The 17670-nt window shown below is 42.8% G+C and overlaps 1 non-coding gene across 1 annotated transcript; it reads right to left on the bottom strand.

The window, feature by feature from the left end:
- Positions 1 to 7484: 7484 nt before the first annotated feature.
- On the bottom strand, positions 7485 to 7552 carry LOC148018071 (small nucleolar RNA SNORD36). Its single transcript, XR_015687796.1, has one exon. It is a non-coding gene; the product is annotated as a small nucleolar RNA SNORD36 (small nucleolar RNA).
- Positions 7553 to 17670: the final 10118 nt, after the last annotated feature.

Here is a 17670-nt window from a genome sequence, read left to right as displayed (position 1 = left end):
AACAAGCTCATCCATGAATCTATCAAAAATAGCTCTCAACAAATTTGCATACCAAAGATTTGACCATCCATCTCTGGATGTTCCAAATCCACATTGCTTAAGGATATCTATAAGGCAAATCTATGCTGATGATATTTAACCCAAAAGGAAGGAGGTGGTGACACCAAGTCAGTATAGTGAATAAAATCTTCCTACACACAATTCATGCATTGTTGGAGGCGTTCTACTTTAGCAGCAAATCCATCACACAACTTAGCTTTATGCTGCAAACTGGTCAAGCTCTTCCCTAGAAGATATGACTAAAGAAACTACAGGGGCTAGAGGAGGAATAGAAAGAGTGGCAACTTTCCAATTAAGCCCCTCAATAAACTTCTTTTGGGCCTCAACAATTTCTTGGGAATGTTGCAATTCACCTTCACAAGTTTCCAATTTACAAGTTGACTCTCACATGTCCTCAATAGCTGCATTCTTTTCAGTCGTTAAGGACAGATTCTCAACTTCTAATGTAGCTACTTTAGCTTCCAGCTCCCGAATTTTGACTTTCTGGTTATCCATCAAAACAATCGCCTCAGTCATTTGCTTATCAATGTCACTCAAGGTAGCTTTTTCTTATGTCAAATCCTCCAAGGCTTTACCCAACTAGTTGGCCAATGAATCCACCTTGTCTTGCAAGGAAGTATACACTCCTGTGTAAACAGACTTAAGACAGGATGTAAGGGAGGTTTCCAACATAGACTGGACACTAGAAACTATCTAAGAGAGCAATGGTCCAGCTATCAATGTCTGTAAGGAAGTAGGAATCTGTTGATCTAGCTGTCCATCCCTTCGAGCTGTAAATAGGTTAGGACATGAGAGGAACGCAAGAAGGGAACTACTAGAAACAGGAGGAGTAGTATCATTGACCAAAGGATCTGTAGCTGATACTGTAGAGGGACTAGGTGGACCTTTAGTACATCGGTGCTTAATTCGGGAAAATCTTGGAGGGGGCTCATCCTCTAAATCTGAGTTTGCATGTAATAGGGGAGGGGATGGAACACAAGGTGGTGGTTGCTTCGAAAGAGGAGCAAGATCAGCCACTAGCACACTACCACAAGGAGGGGTAGGAGTGATAATCTTCAGAAGGAAAGCACCATAAGACACAATACTGCCCTGACCTTTTTTGACGCGTTGGAAAAGTTGATCCATCTTGGCCAACATGAAGGTTGACCAATTAAATTTAGTCCCTTCCACGATCCAAACAAAAGCAATGAAAAGCTCCTTGGAGAGACATTTAGACGAAGGCTTGCCCGACATAAATCTATCTTGTAGAAACTGGCAAAGTTGATTCCATATTGGGGAGGTGATAGGAGCAACAGAAACCCCTGAAATAGTAATAACCTTGCTAGATACCAACGGGGTAGACGTCTCCTTCTGAAGAAGGGAAAGTATCTCTTTATTGTCAATAATTGGTTTCCACTAGGGACAAAAGAAGCTAAAAGGAGAAAACACAACGCATCACTGATGTTGGCTGTGGATAAGTAGAAGTGTCGATTATAAACCAAGATAGACCGGTTCTTGTATGACACCAGGAAGGAGTAGTAGATTGTGTATGGCGAAAACTTCAGGGCCACAAAAGGACGAAGACCAGCACAGCGAATAAAATCCGCCTCCAGAAGGAGGGAATAATCATATACCGGCAATGACACGTGTTGGATCACAAGTGGGGGAATAGATGAAGATGATGCCATTCAAACTACATAGGATGTCCACATGCACACAACCAAGGAAAAATAGGAAAAATTCTTGCAAAACCCCAAACAAAACCACAACTAAGAAGGATATCACAAAAAAGTCGCAACAAAAAAAACAGGACTGGACCAGACTTCCCCGAACAAACCACAAAACCTACAGAAAAAATCCGACATGACCTACGCACACGTGCGACCGAAAGCTTCATGATATGCATGACAATCAAGCACCCTTATCCCTGTAATCAAGCACGCAAAAAGAAATATATAAGTTTCAGTATATTGTAGCCTAGAAATGACCGAAAACAAAACGACCAACTCAGACCAGCATAGACAAATACAACCAACCTCTGGACTAAGGACGCCCAATCCCTGCAATCATTGAGCGTACACCTAAAGTGCGGTGAAGTGAGTGGGTGATCACTATCACATTCATTTTAATCAATGAAAAATTAGTTTGCAATTTATTTTTAGTTAAACCCTTAATGCATGGTGGATCTATTTCGTAAATCCAACCCCACTTTGACAAATTAACTAATTGATTGGACTGGGGATCTCTAAAAATGTAGTTCATTTTTACAATTATATGATATTTGGTGCAAAGCGCATGCATGTGTTACTTTAGGGGGTTTATTTTAATTACAATTTAAATGTGTCTTTAGCGCGTGTGCGCATGCACTATGATTGGATTTTAATTTACAAATTACATGGGTTATGGTGCAACAGTGTGCGTACAACTGCGGGATTCCTTTTATAATTAACGGTCGGGTTCATTTTAATTACAATTTATGATGTGCAGTGTGTTCATTTGGTGGATGCAACGGTCGATAGATTTTAAATTACAATTAATGGTGTGTTATGGTGCATGTGGGAGAGGGAAAAAGGAAAGGAACCTAGCCGTGGGTGGACACCTAGAAGGCCTAAAACGTACTCCACATCCAAACAATCTGCATAAAAGAGAAAACAAATCCACAAGTGGTAACGGCAAGGCAACTAGGGAAGAGGGATTGGAAAAATTTTGTGGGTCTGTTTTAAGATTTATCGACCATTTAATAGGATTTTGGGTGGGGTGTTTCGTTTAACATTAAAGTTGTGTATTTGGTTTTATTTTAGGTTGGTTTTTATGTTTTGTTTTTTTATAATTATTTAATTATGAAGATGGTTAAGGCTGGTTTTTAGGTTGCATGTTTATGGTTGTTGTTTTTTTTAAATTGAATTTATGTGTGGAGGAATTAAAGGGTTTGTGTTTGGATCGTTTTGTTTTTCAAGTGATGTGTGAAATTTTAAAATGAGTGTGAATGAATTAAGTATTGGATTTGGGGTTTTTGTTTTTGTTTGTTTATTTGTGCAATGTTTTTTTTTTAATCAAATGAGTTTGGCATTTATACATGCAATGTAAGCTCATGAAATATTGAAAAACGTGTGAAAGAATGTGTGGAATTTTTTTGGGATTTTTTTGAAATTTTTATGAATTATGAAAGGATTTTGAATTGTTTATCATATTTTATGTCATTTATTCATGTGGGTTTCAACAAAGAAAAATGATTCCAAAAAATCAGTAATTGATTAAGAAATTTTCAGCTATTTTTATGATTTTTTTTTTATTTTTATAGATTTTTTATGATTTTTTTTGTTTTTGTTATTGTTTTATGGTTTTTGGTGTTTTTATGGATTTTTTAAATGGGTTCGGGTTTGAAAAGTACATGTGAACAACTGCTAGCACGGAACCGCTACGACACGTGAACAGCTGCTAATGTCCACACCATCGCATGAATAGCTGCTAGCATGGAATGGCTATGGCGCATGAACAAGTACTAATGTCCACATCACCGCACGAACAAGACAAGACGCGAGTCCTCGCGCATGAGTACTCGCGAAATAGCGCACGAGCAATGCCCGAACACGACACAATAACACCCACACATGCAAGAACACCCGCAAGTGGGTGTGGTATTGGGTAGGGGTGGTTCATGCATGGGGGCACGGAAAATAACGTGGTGTCAAAGGCGATAGTGTCGACGGAAATGAAGGGCCCACAGGAACAGGGCCCAAAGGGGGGGGGGGGGGGGGGGGGTAGTGGGAGGTTGGGGGGTTTCTATGGGGGAACGGGGGGCTGAAATAGGGGTATGGGGAGAAAGAGGGGGAATGGGGTTTGAGAAGGGGGGAAGGAAAAAAAAGGGTGGCAAAGGGGGGTTTAGAAAGGGGGAGGAAAAAAGGGGTGGATAGGGGGGTGGGAAGGAAGGGGTGGGATAGGGGGGTGGAAAGGGATGGGATGGGGGGTGCGGGGAATGGGGTGGGACGGGAGAGTTGTGGGGTGTGGGGTGTTTGTGGGGGGGATGTGGTGGGCAGCGCCACAGCGACAACAGCGGTGCAGGCGGCAGGACCAGGGTGAGCAATGACGGCCAACGGGCGGCACGACCTAGGGCAAGCGGGCAGAGGAATCAGGCAGGGGTGGCGCAAGGAGAGGAGGCGCCGACTGTGAGAAGAAGAAGAAGAAGAAGAAGAAGAGGGAGACGGAGGAGGAGGAGGAGGAGGAGGAGGAGGAGAGAGAGAGAGAGAGAGAGAGAGAGAGAGAGAGAGAGAGAGAGAGAGAGAGAGAGAGAGAGGAGAGGGTACACAGAGAGGGGGGAGGGGATAGAAAGAAAGGAGAACAAAGAAGGAAGGAGAGAGGAGAGAGGAGAGAGGAGAGAGGAGAGAGGAGGGAAGGAGGGGGGAGGAAGGAGGAAGGAGTTGTCAAGGAGGGGGGATTTAATTTTTTAATTCAAAAAAGAAAAGAGAAATAAAAAATAAAAAGAAAAAAGAAAAACAAGGTATCCCCCCTTGTCCCACGCACATGCACGAGGCACGGGGTTAAAAAAATTTGCAATGGCAGGACCCATAGACGGTCGGGACACCATCATGGGGGCAAACAGTGAGACAGACGCATCAGAAGATGGGTAAATCAAAAAACGTGGATGTTCACGCGTAATGCGGGAGGTACGTATACACATAAAAACACTAAAAATTTAATAAAACCCAAACTTTGCATCGGAATGAAATGCCGTAAAAATGGAAAATGTGTCGAAAGGTAGGGGGAAGATAGTGGGAAAATGCAACAGGGGGTCCGGGGAGAATGCAGGGCATTCACATGGAAAAAATGTGAAAATCAAGCCTGAAAATGCATACGGGAATTAATATCAAAGAATCCATTTGTCAAAATGAAGTACAAGAATAATGAGAAATGTGCTGAAGAAGGTTCCCGAGAATCCGATCACTTCAAAACACAATTTTGATCAAAATAAGATGCATTCACATGGGAAAACCCCAAAAGTTGTACCTGAAAAGAGATTCAAAAAGTAAAAATTAATGATCCGTCCATTGCAATGGAGGGTAATCAAAAGGAAAAATGTCAAGACATAGATGATCTGCAGGGCTGGTACCTTAGAACTTAGTTCCAATGGGGTTAGGAGGCATTCACATGGGAAAAACAAGAAAATAAGGTCAAAAACACCTTAAATTTTTAATAACAAAAAATCTGTAGGGCGAAACAGGGTGGTGGAAAAAGGAGAAATGGGAAGGAAGGGGGGCAGTCAAGGTTATCCACTCAGAATTGAATTTTGAGGAGAATAGGGCAAGTTCATATGAAAAAAGAATGAAAATACGAACGAAAAGACACGAGAACCTGCAAAAATTAATAACGGACAAAGCGTACATTGGAATGAGAGGGTGGAAAAAGGAAAAATGTATTGTGAAAGGTATAGGATAGGGTTGTCACATCAGATCAGCGTTCCAAAACAATAAAGGAGCATTCACATGGAAAAACGTCCAATGTGCGGGAATTACTTCAATAATTAATAACTTTCAATCCATTGCTCGGAACAGGGGACAATAAAAAGGAGAAAGGTACATTTTAAGGGGATACACATAGCTGTAAGATTGGATTTGGGTTTCTTGTAAACTTTGGGTGTGTTCACATGGAAAATAACCAAAACGCCATGTAAAGAAAAATAACAATAGGAACGACCTCATAAGTAAGGGAAACAAAGGCCGATGGGTGGGCAAGGGACCCATTAGGGTAAACTAAAGACATGGGATATATGCAGATTTCGTGAATGACATATGCAAGATGTATGCTCGGCAGATGCGCAGGGACGTGTCCCCACACTTAAAACCTTACTGGGTAGGGTGAAATGACTTGGCACGAACACAAGACGTGTCACCACATTGTATATGAATGTCCCCACACTTAAAACATGACCATCACTTGCAAAGAGAAGGTGTAGGGTTAGAAAAACTTGGCCCAATTTGCCAAGCATTACGGTTGATGGTTGACATCACATCCTGTATCGTAGTCGGCTACTGCAGGGCGTACCAAGATGTGTTTACAACATAGGTCCAACGTGGCAAAAACCATGCAATAGCACCCAAGGAGGCAACTTTGCTTATGAAGGTGCAAGAATTTGGGTGATGATGAAGGATATTGCACTCAACACACAATTACTCAAATGGGGAGGAAAGAATAGTCACGTGCCCCATAACGTACATTACTCAATGAATCTCGCAGAGAACCCCATAATGGACACCCAATTTAGAAGTCGACAAGGGAAATGGGATAGGAGTGGAGCCCCGAGAGGAACACCAAGGAAAAGGGAATTCTCTTGCAAGAAAATCTATCTTGTAACATCAACAAGCTTGTTTATCATGTTTCATATGATCACAATGAAGAAAAGAACACCAGGCACAACAAATCTTCATGCAGCATCATGTAGATCTCCCACGGTTTTAATAGAATCAACCATATTCTTCAACATCTTCACAAAATCCATCAATAGAACAAAGAAAACAAAGAAATACACCATCTTTGAATGGAAATACATCACATAGTATTCATCTTCAATATCTTCATAGTCTTCTCTCTCAATCTCTCATATAGAATCACTCTGTTTGAGTAGAATTGGCTATCTCTGACTCTCTCTCTCTCACTCCATCAATAATACATCATGTCCTCACTACAATCTCTCAAAATTACTCTCAATAATCACTCTTAGGTCGTGGATGCCCCTCCCAAAAGGTATGTCAGATATGAAGAGTCACCAGAGCCACTACAGTGTCTCTTCACGGCTCACTACTGTCACTTCACTCTAGTCTTCTCTTGAGTCTTCAGCAGCTACTTCTTCCACTTCCTTCAGCTCCTTTGCACTTGTATTCACCTCTTTCCAAGGCTAGAAAACTTTCCCAAAGTCACACATACATTCCACAGAACACTTACAGAAGCATACAGAACAGTCTACAGAACAGTACCAGAACAGAGACAGAACAGAAACAGAACAGAAACATAAGCTCTACAGAAGACCTACAGAAGGTTACAGAAGGTTATCAAAACCACATAACTCATTCTCAAACTATTCCAAACTCTCACAAACCATTCAATAAACTTTCACAAGATCTCAATCTTCATTAATCAATACTTCATCCCTCCCTATAGAAGACAATCAGAACAAAACAAACCAAAACAGAACAAAACAGAAGGTATACAGAACCCATCAGAACCTATCAGAACATCACAGAACCACCAACAAACATCATGATCTTCCAAAACACAATCAATATCATCCAAAACACTCTCAATCCACTTCCAAATCAACCAATCATCCCATAAAATCAACCATTCAGCTCTCAAAAACAACAAAAATCATCCAAAAAACAAGTCATTTCAACACTCAACATATCCCCACACTTAATAAGGAAGCGTCCTCGCGACCCAGGAAAAAGAGAATACAAGTTCAGGGAAAAGCTCAACTTTGATCTTCAATATCTTTTCAAAAAGAATCCATCCACCACGACCCCAACTTATAACCTGTTTCTGATATAAAAATACAAAGAAAGGAAAACTCTTTTGAAATTAACACCTCTTATCAAACTAAAAATCATCACAAATTTGTAAAGGATATAAAAGTTTTCTTCTTCGTCATCTGCATCAGCTTCAATTCTCCAACCACGACCCCATCTCTACAAATCTCCAAAACATAGCTCGTACACGAAATCCAATAGGAAACCACCACGTTCGTTTGACATAAATGAACTCACAACACAAACACTAATACACAACACAACCATCTGAATGACTTCTTCAAAAAAGAAGAGTTTGGCATTAAAAAGCTTCCACCATACATTGGAAAGGTATCAATGAAGATGATCCCTCTTAAAAGATTGATGCTGTCGGAATCGATCCATAGATAAGGATTCATCTACAAAGTTTTTAGGAGGATTTTGGAAAAATTGGAGACAGCACATCCTTTCCAACAGGACCAAGTATCTGCTAGGCAAACAAAGGGCATGAAAATACAGTATCTCCAGCTGTTGGGAATCAATGCTAACATTGACATTCATGCACAGCTTTGGAATAGGCTTTGAATCAGTATGAGAGTGCCTATGCATATACGCCAGGTACCAAGCAAAGTGAGCAGTTAATCTCACTGAGGGATCTGCAGATTGTGAATATTGCTGGGCAAAATGAACATAATTTTGATAAGCTTGACTTGAAGCTGTCCATTCCCCTGGAATTACTGGCCAATTAATCTGCGGTCCTGTAAGGCAATCATCCGAACTCCATCCCCTTCTTCTGAAAATCTGATTATCAAAACCGTCACAGTCACTAACCAACTGAGGTGGTTGAGATATGGAAGTGTTAGGAGAGGGTAATGGAATAAGGGAAAGTGGATGTAGGGAAGGATAGGAAAAATCATAAAAGGAAGAAAAGGTTAAAGAAGGAGTGGCAGAAATTTGTAAGGAATCACTAAGGAACGGTGTTAACTGATAAATAGGAAATGTAGAGGGAACATTTATGAGGGGTGAAGGACAGGGTGGAGAAGGGGAAAATACCCTATCCTCAATAAAGGAACAGTAAGTGAAAATAGGAATTTGAGGGAAATTTGAAGGTTGGAAAAGAAGTGGTAAAATTACTGTGGAATTAGTTTGACAAAGGGAAATATATATAGCATAACGGTGAGCCATTTGATGGTAATAGAGGAGGGTAGGAACAGAAGGTCCCAAAAGAGATCATCTATGATAGGCATCAAAGAAGGTAGCATCAAATGGATTATGTTTGGAAAGATAGGTTAAGAGATCCATCCTCAGTTGGTTAGTACTCTGGATAAAGGTAGGAGCTGTGTTTTGTCTTTGATTTAGGACCACCGAATCAATCATGGGATGCCACGAAGTATCCTGACAATCAGCTACTTTGGAGGAATAACTTTGGAATATATCAGCTATGCGCAGCTCCAAATGATTGACATATAGAACAGCCTGTAAGACCACATCCCCCACATACCATGCCATATCGACCTCATTTGGAATTAACAAATCTCCTCGGAGATACATGTATGACATCAACATGGTGTCTGGCGTGACAGAATCTTCAAAGACCATTCTGACTACCTCTGTCAACAACTCAGCAGACCAAGCCCCACTCTAGCCATCCTCTGGAAAAGGTAAATCCATCGTGGAAAGCTTCATATAGAAAACCAACTTCTGTAAGTGGTAGTGGACAAAGAAAGAATGGTCTGGTAAGACATATTCCTGAAACTGTTCAAAGGTAGACCATAACAAGTCCATTTTGGACTGCAATCTTTCCACTTTATCTTGGAAGAGAGGGCACAAAGTAGCCTGTCTCTGTAGGGCAGCCAAATCCTGCTGTGAAAGAGAAGGAATTAATGGAACAGGAGGGCTTGGAGGAACAAAGTGGGACTTTGCAAGCTGATCTTGCAACTGCTGAATTTGGGAGGCTTGGTTGGCCACTGTGTCATTAGCCATCTGTAAAGCTGAAAGCTTGTCATCTAAGAGAACTTGGAATTCTTTCGCTTCGCTGGACATCCTCTCCTTCTCTGCTAAAAGGCTAGTAACCTGTGACTGAGCCTCGAATAACTGGGTCTTCAATGAAGAAATCTCATCGCTTTGAGTGGCAACCAGTTGGGTTTGTTGTTCCATTTGCTTAAATAGATCTGCTAGGGTATCCTTAGCAGAAGCTAACTCAGATGTTGCCTTATGCAACTGGTCCTTAGACTGCATGAGCTCCTCATAGAAAGATGCGTACAGCTGTTGAACACAGGCTGTCACTGACAACTCAATGGAACTTTGAATATCCTTGCAAAGGAAAGGAATGGCATCTCCTGAGACGAGACTGTTCAGGGAAGGAACTGAGATCTCCAAGGATCTTTCTCTATGTGCTCGGAACAGGTTATTGCAAGTGAGATACCCAGGGAGTTCACTGCCAGAAGTAGCAGGGATAGGCACTGAGGGAAGTACAGAAGGGGCTTTATCCGCTACCCTCTTCAAGCGTTTGTGCTATATGACCAGGGGAGGCGGAGAATCATCATCCTCAATGTCAATAGGTGCTGACTCTTCTGAAGGTGGAGGAGGAGGTACTGGATCGGATGGAGGAGGTGGAGGCACAGTCTTCTGTAAACCTGAATAGGTCAAGAAGGCAGACAAATATGATCTGTAGGTAACATTGGTAACATTACCCCTCGTGACTTTAACAAAATGCTGATCCATTTTAGTAAGGAGGTATGTGCTCCAATCAATAGCAACTCCTTTTAGCACCATCCTGGAAGCTGTGAAAAGCTCTTTGGACAAATAGTGGGATGGCGTTTTGGCAGGCATGAACCTGTCCTGAAGGAACTGACACATCGTCTTCCATACGGGATCAGTGATCATAGAAAATGAAACTCCTGAAGAGTTTATCACTTTCTTAACATCAAGGACTTCCCTTGTCTGCTTCTGCAACAGCTTGAGAATCTCTTCATTAGAGAAGAGCTGACGAGTGGTCACAAAAGGTTCTCCTTTGGAGGGTAGAGACAGAGCCTTCCCTAAGTCTCGAGACGTCAATGTCATAGACATTCCTTGGACTACGTCTGTCTTCTTGCTGTAAGAGGCCAGGAACTCATCACATAAGGACGGATCCTCTGGAAGTAATGGAAAAGGAGTGGCCACAAAAGCAGCAAGTCCTGCCTTCGTGAGGGGCTCAAAAGTAAGTAGGGAAGAGTAATCCCTACTAACTAATGGGACGTACTGGATAGGGGGAGGAGCATGAGAAGGCACCATTCAAATGGTTACACACATACCACAAACACAGACAATCAAGGAGAATGCCTGCAAAGCAACAGACAAAAACCAAGGATAAGAGAATAACCAAATAAGACGTGACACGACCAACTAACCCCAAGCAAACCACATCCTAGAAAAAATTTGACATGACCTCGAGACAAATGCGACCGAAAGCTTCATGCGATGCATCAGACAAACACCCTGAACCCCGTATCAGGCAATAAAAGAAAAAAAAAACTGCATACCGTACCCTTAACCGTAACTAAGACATGAAACCAAAACCATACCATATCCGACACATATCAAGACTATATCTGTGATAAACCAAGACTGGACGATGAAAAATAACACTAAAAACTGCGCAAACCCATCCCACGAAACGCTTCATTAAAAAGGGGAATTAAGTGCAGTGAGGGGGGAATTAATTTAATGAAGGGTTGATTTTAATCAATTATTAAAAATGGGTGAATTTTTATTAGGTGATAAACCTTAATAAGAAAACGGCGGTTCCTTATTATAAATTAAATTACCAATTATTAGGTTAAGCGGTGCAGTTATTCGATTCCCGGACTTCGATTCCCGACTGGGTCTCTAAATGCAATTCATTGATTACAAATTAAGGTGATGTGGAGCGCTTTTTTGCCAGCGCGTGCTCATGTGACGGCTGGTTCTTTTTAATTAAAAAATTAAAGTGCCTCTTTAGCGCACGTAGCGCGTGCTAAGTGAACGGCTGGTTTATTTTAATTAAAAAATTTGTGTGTTTAGCGCGAATGCGTGTGCCAGAGTGGTAGTTAGGTTTGATTTAGGTTAAATATTGGTTTGTGTGTTTTTTTTTTTGTTGGTGTTATTTATTTTTTTACTTTTATATTAACTGTGGGTTTTGGAGTAGCATGTGTGTATGTTTTATTTTTATTTTGTTTTTGTTTTAAACGAATAAAAGGGAAATACCTGGTAGTGGATGTATGAAAATGCAAAGTTTGATTTAGGTTAAATATTGGTTTATTGGTTTGTGTGTTTTTTTTTTTTGGTTGGTGTTATTTATTTTTTTACTTTTATATTAACCGTGGGTTTTGGAGTAGCATGTGTGTATGTTTTATTTTTATTTTGTTTTTGTTTTAAACGAATAAAAGGGAAATACCTGGTAGTGGGTGTATGAAAATGCAAAGAATGCGCTTCTCCGCTATCCAAAAATATCTGGATTTTTTCTCTAGACGATTAGTTGGTGTGTTGAAGGAAAAAGGTTTGACTGATTATTGTATTGTATTTTTAAGGAATTTAGGGGGAAAATTAAATATTATGATAGCTAAGAAAAAGATACCAAAAATAAATAAAAATGTGAAGGGAAGTGTTAGGAATTTTTTAGAAATTAATTTGAATTTTTTTTAACATTTTAAATGAATTTTTAGCATATGTTTGGGTATTTTGAAAGATGTTGGAATTTTAAAATAGGCAAAAATATTTTTTACTGAAATTTAAAGGTTGAGAAAAAGAGGGCCATGGATTGCAAAAATAAAAGGAAAGGTTTCTAGATTTTCTGTAATTTTTCAGAATATAAAGTGGTTTTTTAATGATTTATTTATATTTTTCAATGTTTTTGTGTGTTTTTTATTTGTTATTTAAATGGAAAAAAGGATTTACAGGTGTGTTAATTAAAAATGTGGGAAAAATACCCAGCAACATGCTGCGTGGTAGCTACGTGGTCAGCAACCAACGATCAAAATCTCGCACTCGCGTACGAACAACCGCACGATCAACCACAAGCGCGTACACACCCGCACGCGTGTCGACAGCTCAAGGGTGGTTGCAGGTGGGACTGGGGTTCATGGAGGGGGTGTGGTGAGCTGCTGCGGGTCTGCAGGGTAGGACAGGGGGCTTGGGTAGGGTAGTGTGTGTTAGGGTGCACGTGGGTAATGGGGGGGGATGAGGGTGGAAAAGGAGGAAAGAGAGTGGGTGGTGGGAATGGGGGGTTAGATGGGGGTGGGTTTAGTGGGTTGCAGTGGGGGGAATGGGGGCTAGGTAGGGGAGTGTATGGTTGGGTGGGTATTCTTGGGTAGGCAAGGGGAGGGTTCGGTGGGGAATGGGGGAAAGGGGGAAAGGGGGCCTGCAGAGGGTAATAGAAGGGGGGTTAGGTGTGTAATGGGGGTTGGGAGGTGTGTGTATAGGGGTGGGAAGGAAGGGGTGGGAGGTGGGAAAGTGGATTAGTGGGGGGTTAATGGGGGGTGGGGTTAGGAGGGGTGGGAAGGGATCCCATTAGGGTAAAAGTAAGGCAAGGCATATATGCATGAGCAGGGTAAGGCATATGCAAAGGATATGCAATGTAGACGCGCAGGGACGCGTCCCCCCACTTAAGACCTTAACGGATAGGGTTAACCGAGCAACAAGGACCTAGGACCACACCACAGACCATCCACTAACTTCCCCACACTTAAAACATGACCAGCACGAAGAAACCAAAGTGTAGGGTTAGAAAAACTTGGCCCGTTTCGTCCAGAATCAAGGTTGAGTGTCGATGGCACGTCCAGTGTTGTTGTCGGCGCTGGAGGGACCAAGGCATCTTCTCGGCACACGTTCGTCATGGCAGGGACCACGCGGCAGCACCCAGGGAGGTAGCTGATGGAAGGAATCGCAGGAAATTCGTCGATGATGAGGGATACTACACTCAACTCACAATCACTCAATTGGAATGAAAGATCAGTCATTCGCCCCATGACTAATATCACTCGAAGAAGAATGATTGAAACCCATATCTCATACCCGGTTTAGAAATCGACAAGGGGGAATGGTGCAAAAGGAGTATGCCAGGGTGCACATTTGATGGTGCATTAGTGCGTCCAACCCGTCTGGCATAAGTGCAAGGAGAAAGGCAAGGGAGCCTTACAGTGCAGTGTACAGAACAGGGTAATGTGTCTTGAGATGATGGCAAAAACCCATCCCGTGGGTGCATAGGGAAAGTGGAACATACCTGACTCCAAGTGTCATAATGTCCCTCAATCTCACCTCTCGGTAAATGATTGAAGAAACTCCAGTCACACTCATCCCACCCTCTGTCTCACTCTCTGTTGATAAATACAGGAGGGCAGCCTTTTCCTGAAACCCATTGATGTAATCCTCACAGTCGCTTGTGCAAAGGGTGTATGCCTTGTGCGCAGTTGATGGTGCAACAGTGCATCCCGCCCTGTGCCGGCATATAGTGCAAGAAGGAAGGCCAGGGAGCCTTATAGTGCAGTGCACCGAACAAATCGTGCTTTGTGCTTTGAGAGGCCCATCCCGTGCGTGCAACACTTCATTCACACTTCTCACCTCGCATTTGATTTGAAGGGAAAAGACTGGTCTCTCGCCCCACCCTCTGTCTCACTCTCTGTTGATAGATACAGAGGGCAACCGTACTCACTTCCCCATCCGGTTAGGATGAAAACTCACATCACTCTATTGTTTGTCGATGAAGATCGCGTCATCAGTTGTTGAAGAGGCGTACCCAGGGAGGTAGCCATCAAATCGAACATTGTGTTGGATAGGAACATGTCGTCGGCTGGAGGACAGGTAGTCACTTTGCAAAGAGACCCAGGACACAGCGTACCAAGGGAGGCAGCTTCGGAATTGGATCCTAGGGATATCAATTAATGAATCCACTTTCTGGACTGCTGGGTGTTACCACCTTTTCCACAGCCAGCCTCTCGCCCAAGGGTGTTTACCACCTTTTCTTGGAACGATGCCTGCTATGTCAGGGAATTGCTTCCTTTTCTCTCATAACAGATTTGTTTTTTTTTTTCTTCTTCTTCTTTGTTTTTTCTTGTTTTCCCCTATTCCCGAGGGTGTTTCCACCTTTTCTCGAAGAATAGGTCGGCATGACAGGGACCTAAGTCCTTTTCTCCCATGACCGATATGTTTTGTTTTGTTTTTTTTTTGTTCTCTCTTTTTTTTTTCCTATATTGAACAAGGGAATGGTAGAAAGGCCATGTGTCAAAACCCACCTCGCCACTGTCGCTAGTGGAAAATAGAGGATAAGAGATCAAGGCTGGAAGGGGGTTTTGAGGGGACAAAAGGTTGCGTCCACCTCATCAGAAGTGGCTGAAGAATGGCTATCAGAAGTAGCATCATAAGAAGTACAGTGCTGCGCCAACGAGGGAAAGGATCAAGTGTCCATAATTGTCAAGATCCCCAAGGAGGGAAGTACTTCTTCAGGCGATATCCATTGATCAGAAAGGGATCATCAGAGGCATCAACGGTCTGCACTTGGACAGAGCCATTAGGGTTGACTGCAAGTACCTTATAGGGGCCCATCCACCGCTGCTGGAGCTTGCCAGGAAACTTGCCAAAGCATGAATCATAGGCTAGGACCAAATCACCTTCTTTGAACTCCTTGTGCTTGATGAAGCTGTCATGGTAAGCCTTACGTCGAGCTTGCGTGGCTTCCATGCACTGTAGAGCCATCCGACGAATTTCGTCCAAACATTCCAAATGCAGAAGACGGCGTTGCAGTGAATCATCATCCCCCAAACGCTCTTTGATCGCCACTCTCAAAGAGGGTAGTTCCAATTCAACAGGAAAAACAGCTTCTGTACCATGCACCAGCTGGAAGGGTGTCTGTCCCGTTGCTGCTTTATGGGAGGTTCTGTATGCCCAGAGGGCCTCTGTAAGTCGATCGTCCCAATCACGATGATGTGCAGCAATTGTTCTTGTCAGAATCGAGCAGAGGATGCGATTGGTGACTTCGACTTGGCCGTTGGCTCTAGGGTAATAAGGAGTGGACTTGCGATGGCGGATCTTATACAATTCTGTCAACTCTTCCATGACTTTGTTGAGGAAATGCGTGCCTCTATCACTTACCAGCTCTAAGGGACTGCCAAAACGGGTGATGATATTCTCGTACATGAACAGGGCCACGCTGTTACCATCGTCCCGCTTTAGGGCTTTAGCTTCACACCACTTTGTAACATAATCCGTACATACGAGGATGTATCGGTTCTGTTTTCTTCTGGTAGGAGGATCGATTGGACCTACGAAGTCAATGCCCCACTTCTCAAACGGCTTCAACGGAAGGATAGGTTGCAATGGCATGGCACTTGTCTTGGTGGGTTTCCCCATTCTTTGACAAGCATCACATCTTTTACAGTAATCATAGGAATCTTTGTGGATGGTAGGCCACCAATATCCCGCTAGCAGAGCCTTCCTGGTTGTAGCTTCTCTTGCAAAGTGACCTCCACATGGCTCGTCGTGGCAAGCCTTCAGAACAATCCCAATCTCATCTCCTGCAACACATCTTATGAGTACTTCATCTTTGCCTTTCTTGTACAGTGCACCGCCTAGCAGGGTGTATGGGGCTGATTCTAGCATGAGCTTCTTCCTTTCCCGACTAGAGATACCAGGAGGGTACTGTTGGGTTGCCAGCAGATTGGCGATGTCTGCATACCAGGGAGTTACAGTTTCTACCAAGAATAGGGAAGCATCAGGGAGGTCTGGATCATCTTGCTCCTCGTCTGCAGTTTGTGGGATACGCGACAGATGATCAGCCAGAACACGGGAACGACCAGGCTTAGTAATCACCTCAAAGTCGAACTCCTGGAATAAAAGGAGCCATCTCATCATTCGTCCTTTCACATCTGCTTTGTTCATCAAGAAGGACAGGGCCTCATGATCCACATAAAATTTAAAGTGGGTAGATAGGAGGTAATGGCGAAACTTCTCTAGGGCAAACACCATTGCCAAGCACTCCAGCTCTGTCACTGTATAGTTTCGTTCCCTATCAGTGACTTTTCGGCTTGCATAATAGATCGGTTGATCTAACTTTGAGGAGCCCTTTTGGCAGAGGACCTCACCTAAGCCTTCCATTGATGCATCAGTGTGTACATGGAACTCTTTCGTCCAATCAGGAGGTTGCAGAATGGGTGCCTCAATCAAACACTGCTTCAGAATGTGGAAGGCTTTGTCACATTCGTCCGTCCAAGTAAACTCAGCATCTTTCCTCAGAAGCTTGTGCAAGGAAGTTGCCTTTGTTGCAAAATGGGCTATGAACCTTCTGTAGTAACCCACATGGCCTAGGAATCCCCTCAACTGTTTGAGGTTGGTGGGTGCTGTCAGAGCTGCAATCTTTTTTATCTTTGCAGGGTCTGTTGATATCCCTTGTGCTGAGACAATGTGGCCCAACAGAACTCCAGAAGAGACCCCAAAGATGCATTTGTCGGGGTTGAGGGAAATCCCATACTCCCGGCATCAGTCAAAGCATTGTTCCAAATGTCCCCAATGTTCACTGATCAAACTATAGACACAGAAGTCATCCAAATATACCTCAATAAAGTCGTGCAGATGATTTTGAAATGCAGCCATCATGACTCGTTGGAAAGTAGCAGGGGCATTGCAGAGCCCAAATGGCATCACTCGGTAAGCGTAGGTCCCCCATTCTGTGGTGAAGGTTGTTTTGGATTGGTCTTCTTCTGCGATCTGCACTTGGTTGTATCCGCTGAATCCATCCAAAAGAGAATAAAGTTCATGTCCTGCCACTGTGTCCAACAGTTGGTCTGTGAAAGGGATTGGAAAGTGATCCTTCTTTGTCTTGGAATTAAGTTTTCGGAAATCCACACATATTCGCAATTTGCCATTCTTCTTGGGTACAACCACGATGGGTGAAACCCATTCACTATTTGCCACTGGATAAATGAACTCGGCTTCTAGAAGCTTCAGCAGCTCCGCTTTCACCAATGTGGAATAATTCGGGTTCATTCGCCTCTGTCGTTGTCGTACTGGCTTGGCATCAGGCTCCAAGTCAATATGATGTTGACATATTGTGGGATCAATCCCCTTTAGGTCTTTGTAAGACCATGCAAACACGTCCAAATTCTCTTTCAACAAGTTGTACAAAGTT

This window comes from Lygodium microphyllum, chromosome 21 (genome assembly GCF_053477565.2).
Source record: "Lygodium microphyllum isolate KBCC chromosome 21, Lygodium_microphyllum_v1.1.10, whole genome shotgun sequence".
NCBI classification, from domain to species: Eukaryota; Viridiplantae; Streptophyta; class Polypodiopsida; order Schizaeales; family Lygodiaceae; genus Lygodium; species Lygodium microphyllum.
The sequence above is the reverse complement of the archived record's forward strand: the minus strand, read 5'-3'. Positions and strand labels throughout refer to the sequence as shown.